We start from the raw sequence: 17,859 nt of genomic DNA, 5'->3' as shown, positions 1-17,859 counted from the left end.
TTTGTATGCCTTGATGGAACATGTATACATATATACGTATACACATAAATATATTTTGCTTTTATAAAAAATAAATAACTATACATATTGTTTTATAATTTACATTGAAAAACATATATTTCCAGGTGAATGTGCATATATATCACTTTTTTAAAATATTTTTTAATATTTATTTATTTTTGAGAGAGAGAGAAACAGAGTGAAAATGGGGAATGGGCAGAGAGAGAGGGAGATACAGAATCTGAAGCAGGCTCCAGGCCCTGAGCTGTCAGCACAGAGCCCAATTCAGGGATCAAACGCAGGAACCTCAAGATCATGACCTGAGGCAAAGTCTGCCACTTAACAGACTGAACCACCCAGACATCCTGTGTATCACATTTTTTTAAATGCCTGCAGTTTTTTTTTTCATGTTTATTTCGAGACACAGAGAGAGAGAGAGAGAGAGAGAGAGAGTATGAGTGGGGAAAGGGCAGAAAGGGAGGGAGATGCAGAATCCAAAGAAAACTCTAGGCTCTGATCTGTCAGCACAGAGACTGATTCGGGCTCCAACTCATGGGATCATGACCTGAGCTGAAGTCAGTGAAGTTGGATGCTCAGCTGACTGAGTCACCCAGCCGTCTCTAAATGCCTCCTTTCTAAAATGGCTATTTGATACAGAAGTATTTTTTTGTCTCTTCCTACAATAATGAACATTTAGCTTATTTCCGATTTTTGATATTAAATGTATGGCTCTAAGGAGGAATATATTTTTTCTCTAAAAAAAGGAGGAAGAATGAGTGCTGACAAAGATACTCTTTTTCTGAGCTTTATTGAGGTATGATCAAGAAATAAAAAATTTGTCGTATATATATATAATAATATAAATTATGTGTACTTAAGGTAAAAGCTTGATGTCTTGACATCTGTTTACACTGTGAAATGATTACCACAATCAACCTAATGAACATATAAGTCACCTCACATAATTACCTTTTTTTGTATGGAGGTCTATCATCAAATTTCAGGTATACAGTACATTATTATTAGGTATAGTACCATGCTGTGCATTAAGTCTACAGAATTTACTCGCAACTAAAAATTTTTACACTTGGACCAACGTCTCCTTATTTAAATCACCATTCAACTCTGCTATTATGAGTTTGACTTTTTAGACTCTACATATAAGACCATGCAGTGTTTGATTTTCAGTGTCTAGCTTGCTTCATTTATCTGTCTTCTGCTCAGCATTTTGTTTGGGATATTCATCCACATGGTTGTGCATAGTTGTAGTGAATGAATGAGTTCATTCTCATTCAATTGCATAAATACAAAACAATGTATTTTTCCATTCTACTGTTGATGAAATTTTGGTAATTTTTAGCTTTGGGCAAAATACTGCTGCTATGAGCATACTCGTATATCTTTTGGATACACATATGTTTGCATTTCTCTTGAGCATTTACAGAGGAGTGTCATTATTGAGTACATTGTATTTTAAGTTATTTCTGTGTTGGTGTACAGATTCTTTAGACTGAGAAGATCAGTGAGGGCTGGTTATAGAAATAAAGAGCTCTGTGCAAGGGGCAATAAAGAGCTTGTAGAGAGGTGATATAGTAATCTTGCTGAGCTTTCAGACTCTGGAGTCAGACTGATTAGGTTTGCTCTGATGTTTTCCAATTGTATATAGAGGTAAGATACACACCCTCCTTCATCCTCAGCTTCATCATCTATGGAGGCTAAAGATAATAAATATGGTTCTTATTTATAAGAAATGTCTTATATATGTAAAGCACCTTACATATGTTGAATTCATTTTATGTCTGCAAAGTGCTTGACAGATATTTAATGATAAATGCTAGCTGTTATTATTACAGTTATTTTTACTCATACAAGCCTAACCCTAGCCTTTTCCATCTTTCTTTGCTATGGAATTATTCCTCAGTTTTGCTGCAGATCATTTTTCTTTAATAATTAATTGCTCACATGATGGCTGGGTAGTGGGAGGTTTGGGGAAATACAGTCCTCTGCTATTAGTAGCCAAATCCCAAACAAGAAAATTAGACAACTGAAGGTGTCGGCAACAGCATCAACTGTGCAGTCTCCCTTCAGGCTCATTGTTTTGACATGTCTGTATCTCCTCAGTGAAGGGAGAGACTTTATTCTTTATTTCACCAGTTGTTTGCTCCAACCCCATCATTACTTTCTCTTTTTCAGTTCTGTTCAACTTTCTCTTTATTCAGCATGGCTCTCAACAGGGAGCAATGATATATCTTAAAAAATTACCAAAAGCCACATCTAATGCTATCCATGGAGAATTCCTTCCATATGGTCTTTTAAAAAAAATATATCTAAATGAGGGTTTTTAATTTTGTGGAATATTATTTTATTGATTATAGGAAACCTGTATAGTGCATTCTCAGTTTCGCCCTTTATATTAGTCTGGAGTACAAGGTAGAAGAGAGTCCTCTCTTGCCTCTGGAATCTCCCCCGCACCCCCACCAAATCCAGGTGCCAGGAAAATACACACATCATTTCAGTATCCAGACTACATTTGCAGAGCTCATAAGCGGGCTGGCTGCCCAGGGTTGCAGTCCTACAGACGTCTTCACAAGAGTGTTTCTTTTCAGATTTGCTAGGCCTTTATGAGTCAGGGTATGATCTATCTGTTAGTGTATAGGTTTTGGAGAACATTTTCTTGAGTCTCCTGTGCCCTGGCTTGGTCCACATTTATTTATTCAAGCTCACCCACTCCTTTTCCTCCAGGGGAGAATTTTCAGTAATGATTCCTCTTGTCTTTGATCAGTTTTGCATTTTAGAGGCACTGTTTCTTATGCTGCTTTTACAAAGCGGTCTCAACAGTGGCATGACATTTGGAAAGCCCATAGAGAAGAAAATCAAACTGTTTCTATTGCCTTTATTTTCCATTTACTTGATCTGATGTTTAAGCAATCAGCCAAATTCTGTTAGGCAACTGTGTTACAAAATTCCAGTGAGTGAGATGATAATAGAATTCCAAGTACCATAATTTTCTAAATCTATTTTTTAATGAGAATTTTTTGTAGAGAAGAGAGCCATAATATAGAAAATTATTACTTAGGGGAAAAAAGGACACAGTTTGATGATTTTAAAGGCATCAAAAGAAACCAAAATCTCTAAATATAATGTTTGAGGATTATATATTATTAGTAAAATCTTTTCATGCATCAATAAAATTAATTAAAATCTTAATGCTGAATAGAAGGAGAATTCTATTCTTCCAATAATGGCTAAATATTAATACTAGTAATATACAGCTTCATAATATCTTTCTATCTAACCTTATTAAACTTTTAAACCCTATATACAGTGTTGCTTGCTTCATATTCAGAAATTTCCATTTTTGTGAAATTAACACTGCCCTTGCTTCCCTTCCCAGGAGCAACGCTCAGATATTTCAATTTCGGAAACAATGAAAGAATAACAAGAAATATAGTTTTAGGCAAAGGAATGAACATTAAACTGAGAGTCAGAACAAGTGTACAACTTCCTTCTCTATGTGACTGCTTCTCAGCTGTACTTTGTTCAGCGGAGGAACAAATGATGAAATTGTGGGAAAGACATTTTGTCTGTGTGTATTTTTTACCTATAATATGAAGATTAAAGAAAATCCTCATTGTCTGAGAATTTATCATGTGCATTCTAGCCGATGGTGCATGGGACAGAGCATCTGATTGTCTATGAAAATATTTACTTAAAAGTGAATTCTTTTTCTGGGAAAACTAGGTATCATCCATGCCAAAAGAATGCAGTTGGATCCATTCCTTTCACCAAATACCAAAACTAACTAAAAATAGATCAAAGAGCTAAACGTAAGAGATAAAATTATACATTCTCAGAATGAAACATAGGGGGAAAGCTTCATGATATTGGATTTGGCAATCATTTCTTGATCTATGACTTCTTATTAGAGGAATCTAATATTTGCATAGTAGGAATTCCAGGAAAAAAATGAGAAAGTCAATGGAAAAGAATGTCATATATATATGTGTGTGTGTATATATATATATGTATATGTATATATATGTGTATATATGTATATATATGAACATTTCCAAAAATAAACACATTCACTAACATCACCAACAAAAAAAGATGAAGGTAATAAATGATTGAGAATCAAAAGTGGAACAGAATTAGGTCAAATTTTGCCAAAGTTGTGAAGGAAAATAAGTTTTAATAATTTCTTATATATTTGGACTCTTTTTTCAATTTACTTTCACTTTTTAAGCATTGCTTTATTTTCTTTTTTGATTTAATTTTTAAAATTAAAACATACACACACATGCCAAGTATATACACATACACAGATAAACACAGACATATATATTTCCCTTTCAAGCAAAAAAGATGTTTTTATATGATGAATACTTAAACATTGATCTGCTTTTTGTGCTTTTTTCAGTTAAAAATTATTCTAGTAGTTGTTACATGATAGTATATGAAGACCTTACTTATTCCTTTTTATATATTCACAATAATCCAATTACAGATAAACCATGTTTTATTTCACCAGTCCAGTATATAGTTTCAGTCTTCAGTTATTATAAATAAAGCTGCAATTAATATTCTGTGTATGTGTTGTTATGTATTTTTGCTAGTGTATCTGAGATATATTGCCAGAAGTAGAATGAGTAAAAGGTATTTGTATATGCAGCTTTGTTATCTGTTGGGCTTTTTTGTTGTTGTCATGAGCTATATTTATGGTAATCCTGAGAATCTAACTATGGGCTTCTCCCAGCAAGGAGTCTGTTTTTTCCTCAACTACCATTGACCGCTTCCATCTATGAAGTTCTAAGTGGAAAAAAAGTCTAGGACTCCACTCCAATTCTTTCCCAAGGGTGCGAAGCACAGAGTTCCATTTCAGTTCAGATCTAGATATTTGTCCATCTATTGAGCTGTATTAATCCTCAGTACTTCCTGTTTCATTTATAGAGTGGGGGAGGGAGAGGAGGGTTTCATTAGGATCTAGAAATTCTGGAAGAGTGTTGAAATGTATATTTTCTGTAACTGAATTGACAGTCTAGCATACTCTGAAGAAAGACCTTTGGAGAATCTACTCTGCCATTGTACCAGAGGTAGAGATTTTCCATTCCTTCTTTATTTAAGATTTTAAGCTTTTTCTCATTCTCTTTGTGTTTTTCTTTTATATCGACTGATCTTGACATATTTTTTATTTGTGTGTTTTATATTGGCCATTTCAATATTTCTAGATATATTTATTAAATTTACCCTTTATAGTTTATCCAGCCCCTAGATTTATTTATTAAACATATCCTTTATAAAAATCCAGCCATATTTATAAGACTTATTAACTTTTTTGAGTTGAAAACTTATTTTTATGTTTAATAAGTAAATTGTTTACAGCTTATTATTTATTCTGATTATAGATTTAGGCTATATCCCATATATTATTATATGTATTGTGTTCATTGACTTCAATTACCTAAATAAGTTATCATTTACAAGATTTTTAAAGTGATTTTTTATACATATGAGTTTTAATGTTTCATATTTTGTGCTATTAATTACCAGTTATATTACATGTTGGCCAAAATATGTGACTTATTGGGTTGATTATTCAAGTTTATTGAATTTTTGGGATGTGTGAAAGTAATGTAACCAAAATCTGGTAATGTTCCAGGGGTAATAAAAAAGAATTATTCTCTGTACTCTGTTTATGTAACTCAAAATTCACCATTGATATATTACTTTTCTCATTGTATTGATGACCTCCATTCCTTTTCAAGGTGTTTTTTTTTTTTTCTTTTTCCTCGATCTATATGGTTAGTTAATCAGTCACTATAAGAGTCTGTTACTGGGGTGCCTGGGTGGCTCAGTCGGTTAAGCGTCAGACTTCAGCTCATGTCATGATCTCACGGTTCGTGGGCTTGAGCCCTGCATCGGGCTCTGTGCTGACAGCTAGGTCAGAGTCTGGAGCCTGCTCCAGATTCTGTGTCTCCCTCTCTCTCTGACTCTTCCCTGCTCATGCTGTCTCTATCTCTCTATCAAAAACAAATTAAAAAAAAAAAATAAAAGAATATGTTACCAGGTCCATCACCAGTGATGCGGAGAACAGTGGCTGTACCACCTCAGGAGCAGAATTTCTGTCTTGAATTTCTTCTTGATGTCTAGAGAAGCCACTGTGCCAGTGTAGAGCTTTACTTTATACACTTAAGATACTTTTCTCTTTGGTCTGGCTTCTATACTAGGTAGATTATGGGACCATTTTCAGCTTTACTCAGTACAAAGCCTTTTGAGGCAAAAGGCTCCCTTTCCACTTGGGATGCTTTGTATTAGAGGTGGTCAGGTTGCTTAGGGAAAGCCTAATGCAGCTGCTTATTCATGCTAGTGTGATGTTGCAAGGAAAGAGCCCTTTATCTTTCCTTTAGAATGTCTTTAGTCAGCATCCAAACACACCCTGCCAGAAAGAAAATTCTAGGTGTGGAGCACTTTGGCCAAATTGTGCTCTGTTTACATCCTGTGGCTAAAGCACCATCTTCTCAAGGCCAATTGTGAGCAGATGCTAGCTATTCTCTTCTATCCGATCCTATCAGCAATTTATGTGAAAGGAATTCTCAAGGTCTGTCTTTCATGGATATTAGCCTCCCTATATTAGTTTTTCTTCTGCTTGTATAACCCTTTGATCATTTAAGACAGGATTTCAGAAACATTAGGTGCCACTTCTTGAGATACTATTTGTTTTAACAATCTCCTAATTGATTCAGTTTTTAAAATCACTAAAAATGATTTTTTATTTGTAAGACTAGTTGATATTTTTTAAGTTTATTTATTTATTTTGAGAGAGAGAGAATGCATGAGTAGAAGAGGGGCAAAGAGAGAGAGAGGGAGAAGGAGAGAGAGAGAGAGAGAAAGAAATCCAAGCAGGCTCTGCACTATGAACTAATGAACCCGTGAGTTTATGACCTGAGCTGCCAGAGTCCAGCTCCAGCCAGGTCCAGGGGTCCCTGAAGGATGGAAGGTGTCAGCAAGGGAGGGAATGAGAGAGCCACGCGAGTCTTTCTGATCACCAGGCAGGCATCTCTGTCCTGTCGGTTTTGGTGTCTTTATTTATAGGTCAAATGTTCACATGGCATCAGAAAATGGAATTTTTACCATGGATAGTTCTCTGTGATAAGATGTTTTGGAAAATGTACAGAAACAGGTTTTACAGAAATATTCTTGCAGAACTACCCCAATTATAGTGAGGTTGAGTAACTAAGAAAATAACAAGGTGTCCTTAGTGAAAAACAGGATAACACACATTTTAATAATGCTAACATTAAGTCATAAGTTAACTTGTAGATACTCTTATCCATCCTCATCACAGCTGCCAGTGTAAGGGAAAGTGTTTGTGGAATGTAGGCCTTAAGGAAGGGACTGCTATACATCATCAGTTAGCAAAGGTATATATAGTGACTTATGTTCTGCCCTTATCTGTTCCTTCTCTCCAAGTTAAGTTCTTTGTCTCTGGGGAAGACTTGATTTTTCCAGTTATATTCTTTATGGCACCAGAGAGCCAACTGTACCTTTAAAGAGTTTAGCTCATTTCCAATATTCTATTCTAACATAGAATAGCCTCTTCGAGTGCATTTACCTTTGTGTCTAGTTTTTTGTCTATGATTTCTTGATAGCTAGGGCATGAGAGACATTTTTGGTTAGCTGATTTACATGTTGAGCTGTATAAACCTCTTGGACTAACGCAACAGTAGAAACAGAATTGTACATGTAAAGGTCAATCTTTTTTGAGTAAGGGTCATTAGCCTGTTCATAGCTCAAGGGGAGTATCAAGGGAAACAGGACCTGCTGGAGGCATGATGTCTGTTCCCATAATTAAAAGAAGTTCCCACAATAAGTTCCTTCACAAGGTGCAACCATCATACCAGGGCCAGAATAAGGGGACAAGTCACTCCCAATACTGATCAACAAGGTACCTTGGGGGTCGGTGATCAAGCAGAAATGATTGAGTGCAGGGTGGATATCGGTCGTCATCTGATTGGCAAGAGACTGTACAAACTTGCTTTAACCTCATCATGAGCTTTCTCGACTAGTGGGCTCAGAATGGCTCCAAACACTGAGCCAAAATCAAGAGTTGGACAATTAACTAACTAAGTCATCCAGGCACCTTAAGACTAGTTGATAGTTTAAAGTATGCCCCCCCATATTTAAATGACTGAAAAGTTATCTATCAGCCTAAAAGTATGATTTGGTTTACTTTGTAGAGATTACAGTAGCAAGAATAAGTGTAGTGGACCAGGAGACAAAGACAATAGAAATAATGAGACCTGCTTTGTGATGATTTAGAATAAGAGGGTAAATAAATTTTCCCCCAACTTATCTTTAATTATTAATACCCACAGAAATAAATTGAGAATATTTAAATTAGTCAGAGTGTCAAATACCTATTACCACACAGCTGCTGTAGTTTCTATTACTTTCTTCATCAGGTTATTTAGGGTGTTTTTTTAAATTTTGTTTTGTTTTTTGTGTGTGTGTGTGTTTTTCTAATTAGGCTTCTTAATTTTTTAATATTTATTTATTTTTGAGAGAGAGACAGGGTGCAAGAGGGGAAAGGGGCAGAGAGAGAAAGAGACAGAATCCCAAACAGGCTTCAAACTGTCAACAATCACGAACTGCGAAATCATGACCTGAGCTGAAGTTGGATGCTTAACCGACTGAGCCACCCAGGCACCCCAGGAGTCTAAGTCAGTTACCAGGTTAAGTTCAATGTCTTAATATATATAGTTGAATATATATATATATATAATATATATATATATATATATAAATAAGTAGGTAGAAGTAGACAGATGATAGATAGATAGATAGATGATAGATAGATAGATAGATGATGGGTAGATAGTAAGGACTTAGTTCAGTATATTGAACAGAGGCTGTAATAAATATGTCTTCAATTAATTGATATCTTGATTGATTTCAAAGCACTGAACTGTGTTAATGCATGTTTTCTTGTGTAATTTTCTTTTTTTTTTTTTTTTCAAATAGTTTATTTTTCAAATTAGTTTCCACATAATCTTGTGTAATTTTCTATTTACATGTTCTAATGCATGTTTCTGATGAGCTGGCTTCCACATGCTGGGAGTGACACCAATGCCACCTGCCTATGGAAAAAGGATGCTTCTTCCAGGCAGAAAAGCCTGGATTCGATCATGGGTCTGTCATTTCTTTGCTGTAAATTCATGGGAATTCACTAAATCTCGCCCACATTCAGTGTCCTAATAAGTAAATAAGAGGGATAGCAAGAGCTTCTTCCCAGCTCTGTTATTAGAATAGTACTACAGAGATTGGCAGGTGAGAATCGATTTGCAGAAATGTTCTTCATTCTTAATGGCATAGACCCTGTGATGAGTCTCATCCTGGGAACTGGCCTAATACACAAATCTGGTTTTAGAAAGTCATAGGCAAGCACACAAAATCAATGTTATCCATATATCAAACAAATTACAACAGTTTGAACATTAAATGTTCAACATTAAAAGTTGAACATCATGGGGTGTCTGGGTGGCTCAGTCAATCAAGTGTCTGACTTTGACTCAGGTCATGATCTTGCATTCTGTGAGTCTGAGCCCTACATCAGGCTCTGTGCTGACAGCTTGGAGCCTACTTAGGATTCTGTGTCTCCTTCTCTCTATGCCTCTTTCCTACTCACTTTGTCTCTCTCTCAAAAATAAATGAACATTTGGGCACCTGGGTGGCTCAGTCACTTAAGCGTCTGTCTTTAGCTCAGGTCATGATCTCACAGTTGGTGGGTTCCAGTCTTGCACCTGGCTCTGTGCTGACGGCTCAGAGCCTGGAGCCTGCTTTAGACTCTTTATCTCCGTCTCTCTCAGCCCCTCCCCTACTCACGCTCTCTCTCGCAAAAATAAATACACATTAAATTTTTTTTAAATATTTAAAAATAAATAAACATTGAAAACATTGAACATCAAACATTTAATATTTGATAGGCATTCTACTGAAAAGCAATCTTTATATCATAAAAATATTTGGAGATTTTTTTCATCTTTGGAATGTTGTGATTGGTTCTTTCTACTAATTGCTTTAAATGTTTCTTCATTACTATGACAACTATCTATATGTATCACATTGTATTTAACTATTGGAAGAACATGGAAAAAACACTATTTTTTTCAAAGTGTTGCAAGCATACATAAGTAAATAAACAGATTTAGTGCATATCATACTGATAAATACAAATAATTTGGTGAATAAGATAAGATAGTGAAAAATTATTTTAAAAAGGAGGTGCCTGGGTGGCTAAGTCAGTTAAGCATCTGACTCTTGATTTTGGCTCAGGTCATGATCTCACAATTCCTGTGACATGGAGCCCTGATTCTGGCACTGCACTGACATCACAGAGCCCGCTTGGAATTATCTCTCTCCCTCATTCTCCCTCTTTCTCTGCCCCTCCCTTGCTCTCTCTCAATATAAATAAACTTAAAAAAAAAAAAAAAAGCAGTAAAAGGGGTGACTGCATGGCTTAGTCAGTTGAACTGATTTCGGCTCAGGTCCTGATCATGGGATCCAACCCTTCATGGCTGAGCATGCAGTATGTTTAGGATTCTCTGTCTTGCTCTCTGTCTCTTTCTGTCTCTGTCTCTCTCTCTCTACTCTTCTGCCCACGCTCTTGAAAAAGGAATAAAAATACTTTTTAAATATCCTAGATCAGAGAGTCCCATGAATTTTAGCTGCATAAAAAAATATACACCATAAATAAATGTATTAAGATGTTCCTAACGTAAAAAGAAATTTTTTTATTGGTTCACAGGAAAAATCATAGGTGAGACCACTAAAGTATCTAGTGTATTCTTTGCCATAACAGGTCCATGTCAGCATTTTTTTAGGTAGGCTTCACATCCATCCCAGAGCCCACCATAGGGCTTGAATTTAAAACCCTGAGATCAAGACCTGAGTGGAGAACAAGAGTCAGATGCTTAACTGACTAACCCACCCAGACACCCCAACACTGGCATTTCTAATCATGCATCTCACTAATTTTAATGCCAAGATCATGGTACAGATAACAAATTATGATGCCCTCAATTTAAAATATTATATTATTCCCTTCATTTCTCCTTCCTACCTTTTCCCAAAGATGTGTCAAGTATGGACAGTAGAAAAGATGTTGCAATATCGGGGTTATGTGTTTGTTTCTTCTCTGAGCCACTTGACAGATGGATATACAACAAAACACCCTGACTCTCACATTTTGACAATCTAATATGGGCAGAAATATGAGCATGTCTTCATATTACCATGACAAGCGACATGCTGGGTTCAAACCTCATTGAATGTAGCTCTATGGAAGAACTCCCTCTGAGTACACAGGCTGAAGTTCAGGCCTGCTATTTTTATCACATCAATTACAGTGGTCAGCAAGAAAAAACACTAAATTTTCTATGAAAATATTATGGCTTTTTTGGCATAAAATAGCCCCATGTTCTCTGAATCCTAAACAAGTAAATAAACCCATTTATGTATAGTAGCAAGAGCTGTTTCTTTTATGGCTATTGACGTATGAATGCATAAACCCTTGGGAGCTTAAAAATCTGCTCTAATTCTCAAAAATATAAAATTAAGAACAAAATGTAATCTGTTCCACATGCAAGCTCATCTGTTCTTTAATGATATAGCCAATAAATCAGGACGTAAAGCTTCCTCATTAAAAATATGTATCAGCATGATCCCAACATTTGCAAGGTTGAAGTGGCCAGGAACACTATAAATGAGTGGTTTTAAAAAACAAATTTTGTAAATTTAAAGCAATTCTAGTGTTTTAAAAAAGTTAAACATTATTTAAATAATTAGTTTATACATCCTTGGAGAAGATATCCGGTCATTTTACAGATGCTGATACCAATATAAAGATAAATATGTGTTTTAGAATATACACAACATAGTACTCATCTTTTACACATATGTAAAGTAAAAAAATTAAAATCATACACAAAATTAAAACTGCAAAAATATAAAAAGACCTGTAGCTTCCTTTACATTTTTTAAATTTTGATTAATAGTTACTGTTTCTGGGGCACCTTAGTGGCTCAGTTGATAAGCATCTTCCTCTTGATTTTGGCTCAGGTAATGACCTCATGCCCCACATATTGGGTTCTGCACTGACAGTGGGATTCTCTCTCTCTCTCTCACTCTCTCTCTATCAAAATAAACTTAAAAAATACTGTTTCTGTAGTTGCAATATAAAGTTGATGTTTCAAGATCTTCAGACTCCCAAGTGTGTGAAAATAAAGTTAAAAACAAGCTAAAATCTCTTACAATCTATTTAATAAGGTAGGGATAAAATTGCTCCATGTCCAGGTGCTGAACAACAACTCTACCAAGAATGTTTCTGCCACTTGCCAATACTCAACTTGACCATGCAGGGACCTGCAACAAGGATGGCACAGAAGAGAACTTTATATGCTTTGATGATAGGTATAGAAGATTTGAGAGTTCTTTTGCAACTGTGTATTTATTCCATGGAGACTTTTTTATAAACTTGTTTTTTAATGTTTATTTTTGAGAGGGAGAGAGACAGAGTGAGAGCAGGGAAGAGGCAGAGAGAGAGGGAGACACAGATTCCAAAGCAGGCTCCAGGCTCTTAGTTGTCAGCACAGAGCCCGACATGGGCTCGAACCCACGAATCTTGAGACCATGATCTGAGCTGAAGTCAGACCCTTACTTGACTAAGCCACCTAGGCACCCCATATTCCATGGCAGACTCTAAAATGTCAAAAAATCTAAGCTTGTTTACATAGAATATGCATTCCAATTCTATATGCTTAACCCGCCTTCTAATATTCTATTTCATTCCTAATTGCACACTACCCAACACACTAACCAATATGATCAATATGACCCAAATAGGCATGTAGTACATGCCCAAGTGTTGTTGTTGTTGTTTTACTACCAATTTAGACAATTCCATGATATAAAATAAAAATATGCTTAAAATATCAAGGTTATTTCTAAATTATCCTAAAACGCTGGACACAGAGAAAGTATACTTTGAATTTTTAGGTCATGTGGCATACAGCAGTGCCCCCTTATCCTTGGAGGTACTGGTCCAAGACCCCTTAATGGATGCCTGAAACCACAGATAGTACCAAACCCTATACATCATTATGGGTTTTCCTATGTATACATACCTATAATAAATTAGGCATAGTTAGATATCAACAATAATTAATCAAAATAGAACAATTGTAACCATGTATTGTAATAAAAGTTAGGTGAATGTGGTCTTTCTCAAAATATCTTACTGTCCTTATTGTACACTCTTCTCCTTCATGTGACGATGTGAGATGATAAAATGCCTATGTGATGAGATGAAGTGAGGTGAAGGACCTAGGGGTTCTGACATAGTGTTAGGCTACTCTCGGCAATGTGACTATATATCAGGAGAATCATCTGCTTCTGGACTGAGTTTTACTGTGGGGAACTGAAATCTAGGAAAGTGAAACCATGGATAAGGGGGAGGGGGTGCTATTATATTGGATGGTTCCCTTCACAAATGATTTGGAAGTTCATCAGTGGAGAATACTCAACAAATCCTAAATATATTTTAATTACATATCAGTAGGTTAGATAATTTGGCCATAATATTAACTTGTTATTCAGACAATTTGAACATATAAGTGATTTAAAAAAAAAAAAGCATCAGCCCAAATAATAAGATACTTTTACTAAATCAAATCTATTTGGTATGTCTAAATTAGATAATTCTCTAAGCAATTCATCTAAACATTTGGAAGCACTCCATATTATCTTAAATATGTCTCCCTCCATATTATCTTAAATAATCAATGTATTGGTCAGTAAAAAATTTCAGAATTAAATCAGAAAATACACTGACATTTATTTTAGTTATTTGAGTGTACATCAGAATAACTCAATCAATCAGCAATAAATGAGCATTCAAGTTCCACAAATATTTTTTGTTTTATTTGTTTTTTTTTAATGTTTATTTACTTTTGGGAAAAAGAGAGAGACAGAGAATGAGAGAGCTAGGAAGAGGCAGAAAGAGAGGAGGATGCAGAATCTGAAATAGGCTCCAGGCTCCGAGCTGTCAGCACAGAGCCCTACATGGCCTCAAACCCATGAACCGCGCGAAATCATGACCTGAGATAAAGTCGGATGCTTAACCGACTGAGCCACCCAGGTGCCCCTCCACAAATACTTTTTGATTCAGTAGTATTTGTTTTTCTTTTTTCTTTTAAATCTATTTATTTATTTTGAAAGAGAGACAGAAAGACAGAGGGAGAGAGAAAGCATACACACACATGTGGGAGCCAGGAGAGGAGCAGAGGGAGAAGGAGAGAGAAATTCCCAAGCAGGCTCTGTGCTGCCAATGCAGGGCTGGATCCCACAAACTGCAATATCATGACCTGAGGCAGGACCAAGGACCAAGAGTGGGATGCTTAACTTACTGAGTGACCCAGACATCCCAGTATTTTTTTTCCTAAGCCAGGATTTAAAAATAAATAAATAAAATAAAATTTGGGATTCTGAATATCTTCTTCAAAAATGTGCAGATCTGCAAATTCCTATAAATTTACATATATGGCAAGGTTACTGACCCATTTTTTACAGAAACAATAGGTAAGTTAAAAAACACGATGGCAGTTTTATTTTTTAATTTTTATTTATTTAAAAATTAAATAATTTAATTTCTTTAATTTCTTATTTGAACATTTAAAAAGTGGGAAATGAAAAAAACCAAATCATCAAATATTCACCGCACTTTGTGGTTATAATCAATTTCTCAGTTTTCTCTGAAGACTCTTTTTCTTGGTAACTTTCTCCTTTATCTCACTCTCTAGTTTAAATCCTGCAGCCTCATGGTTTAAACACCTATGGAGTCACTCAGCTGTCTTTATTTCCATTCTTGAATTCTCTAATAACTCCAGATTCAGTGATTATAAATATAAACAATATAATATTCTGTAATATATAACTTCAGTGACGTTCTTTTTCTTAAACTCCTCCAATTGTTTGATGGAAATCACCCCACCTGTCTCTTAAAAAAGCTTAAGTGATCTGAACCCTGTCATCTTCTTTGCCCTTTAATAAATTATCCCCCTAACCTCTAGATGAACTTGCCTACTTTCTACTCAGCTTGGCAATGACACACATCAGACAATAGCTTTTTTACTAACTTCTCTTTGCTTGTCATATTTTTCCAATCTTTCGATAGCTGTTTTCTCCTTATCATTGAGATTCCACCTTAAATGTCACTACATCAAAGAGGCCATCCTATTTTGCAAGACATGATCCCACTTTAATTCTCAGCTTAGCTTTTATGTCTTTCTGATATCATCTCATGTACTTCTAACTTTGGGGAGATAGGGGGAGAGATGCACTTTTTGTTTTATATTGTCATTTTCAAAGTATCTCCAGGACTAATGGGAGATACTCATAGATTGTTTGGTAACTATTATTAACAATTGCTTTTCAAATGCTAATTCTAAAGGGTCTATTAGACAGTGTTGTTTTTCAGTTGATTTATTGTAATCTTATTTTTTAACATATCCACTCTTCATCCATTCATTTGTTCAACAGATGTTTATTGAATGTTTGCCATTTGCAATATATAAGACAGGCCATTCTAAATTTACACATTGCTAGTTAAACCTGAGGTTTTGAAATTGAAAATGAAAGGCTGAGAAATAGAATTTTTTTGCTGCTTGTTTGTCCCCTGTCTTGAAATACTAAATTAATTTTTTCCCTTTTTTTTCCCCCTTTTAGTCTCTCCAATCACTCATGCTTTGGCTAAATTCCTAAAAGCTAAAATTGACATTGAGGACAATTTATTTTAAGGTCATGTCCAACCAGTGCCATTCACATAGGAGATGTCAGTTATGTTCTTTACAATTTTCTTTTGAAAATTTGACAGACACCACTAATATGCAAATTATGTACCTAGTGGTGGAATACAACTAATATTGGTAAACATACTTGCTTTGTAGTGATCAGTTATACATTTTTTCAATCAGCATCTCCATATTTTATGACCAGCAACTTTTTTGATGTGTAAAGTTCTATTAAAGCTTTTATTTAATTCAGTTATTTTTTAATTCAGTTCTTCATTTCATTTATGTTTAAAGGTTTAGAATATTTCAGAATGTATTGGCACTATTTAACAAAATAGTTGAAGTGGGCTTGTGCTAGAAACTCCAGACTCCAGACAAGTAAATACTATTCCAAGTGCCAATCAGTGACTCGGAGAATTTGTCCAACCATTTATGATGTTATAAAAGAACTTAGACAAACAGAACTGAAAATTTATTTTTTTAAACTTAACTATGGAAACAGTTTAAATCAATGATTTTAGCATTACATACACTACCGAAAATAAATGTTTCTAGAAAATGTTTTGCTGAGATAAACATCTATTGCTACCTCACTAACCCATGGGACCCTGCCTCATTAGGATATTAGACCAGTTTGCAAATAGCATTTAGCCCCTTCACGGAAATTTACCCACTTTTCAAATATAATACTTTGAAGAAAGTAAAGAATTCATCACAGCAGACATTGCATAAAGCATAATGGAACATAAATATTAAAAGTACTCATGATTTAAATACAGGAAGCAAACTGATGTTTGGTGGGTGGGGGGGCTTGGGGCATGGGGACAATGGGAGAGGAGTGAGAGATACAGGTAATGAGTAAGTCAGTTATAAAGGATACACCATAGGCAATATAGTCAATGATACTGTAATAGTGATGTATGGCGACAATGGTAGCTACACTTGTGGTGAGCTTAACATAATGTATGAATACATATATATAAATAAAATAAAATAATAAAAGACTTGTGATTGCAGGTAAGCCAAAATCTTAATGAAAAACTTACCTTTGTTACTAGCCATTCAGGTTGTGCTTCCACAACACCCAAACAAACCAACCAATCTATTATAAAATACCGAACAACTTTATTTCTATTTGTCTCTGTTTTTGTTCTCGTTGTTATTTTATTAACTGAATTGACTCTTTTTGGTCAGAATCAATTTATTCTTTTGCTGTTGTGTAGAAACATTCTTAATGTTGGCTATGGGCATTCAGTGGCAAAATAAACAACAAAACTGAGAAGAAAAATGACTGCAGCACAGATTTTAAGAAACATATTTTCCTGCTCACTGATCTCCTTTTATCTTCTGCCCATATGTTTCTGTGTTGCAGTTTTATCTCTTCCACACTTATGGAATGCTTTGGCAGGGGAAATGAATTCTGATGAGACAGTCTTGGTGATATTCCAGGAAGTTTTTAAGAAGTTCAGATACCAAACATAGGCTTGAATCTCTCGGTGTTGCAAGGAGTTAGTCTCCACTTGTCAACTGACTCTGGCTTGTTTGTTTGTTTGTTTGATATGTGTGATTTTAGGATGTGTGTTTGCAATGCTCAGTGATTCAATTGTGTTTTTACTATCGGACAGACTTGACCAAACCATGAACTCATTTTTCAAAATTCCCCGTATTTGGCTAAGTGAATGCTCTCTTGCTGTACGAGACAGATAGGAAAGGTATGTGTCATATGTCATCATAATACATGCAAAGGGTACATTTTCAAGTACCTGTAGGGGCAGATAAAGAGCAGCATGCAAGTCAAGTCATGTAGTACCAGCAACAGTGATCTTACAATTAGCACATTCATCCCTGGGTGTCCACAAGAAGGAATGCTGTTTTTTTTATTCTGTCACCATGATGTCTTATGCAAATAATTTGCATATATTAGTATGTCAACCAGCTGCAACTTTTGAGATAGAAGGCAAATTGTATCTCCCATGTCAGAATGTAGATAGCTGTATCTATTACATATACTCCT

Source organism: Hyaena hyaena, unplaced genomic scaffold (assembly GCF_003009895.1).
Source record: "Hyaena hyaena isolate Hyena2069 unplaced genomic scaffold, ASM300989v1 scaffold_586, whole genome shotgun sequence".
NCBI lineage: Eukaryota > Metazoa > Chordata > Mammalia > Carnivora > Hyaenidae > Hyaena > Hyaena hyaena.
The sequence above is the reverse complement of the archived record's forward strand: the minus strand, read 5'-3'. Positions refer to the sequence as shown.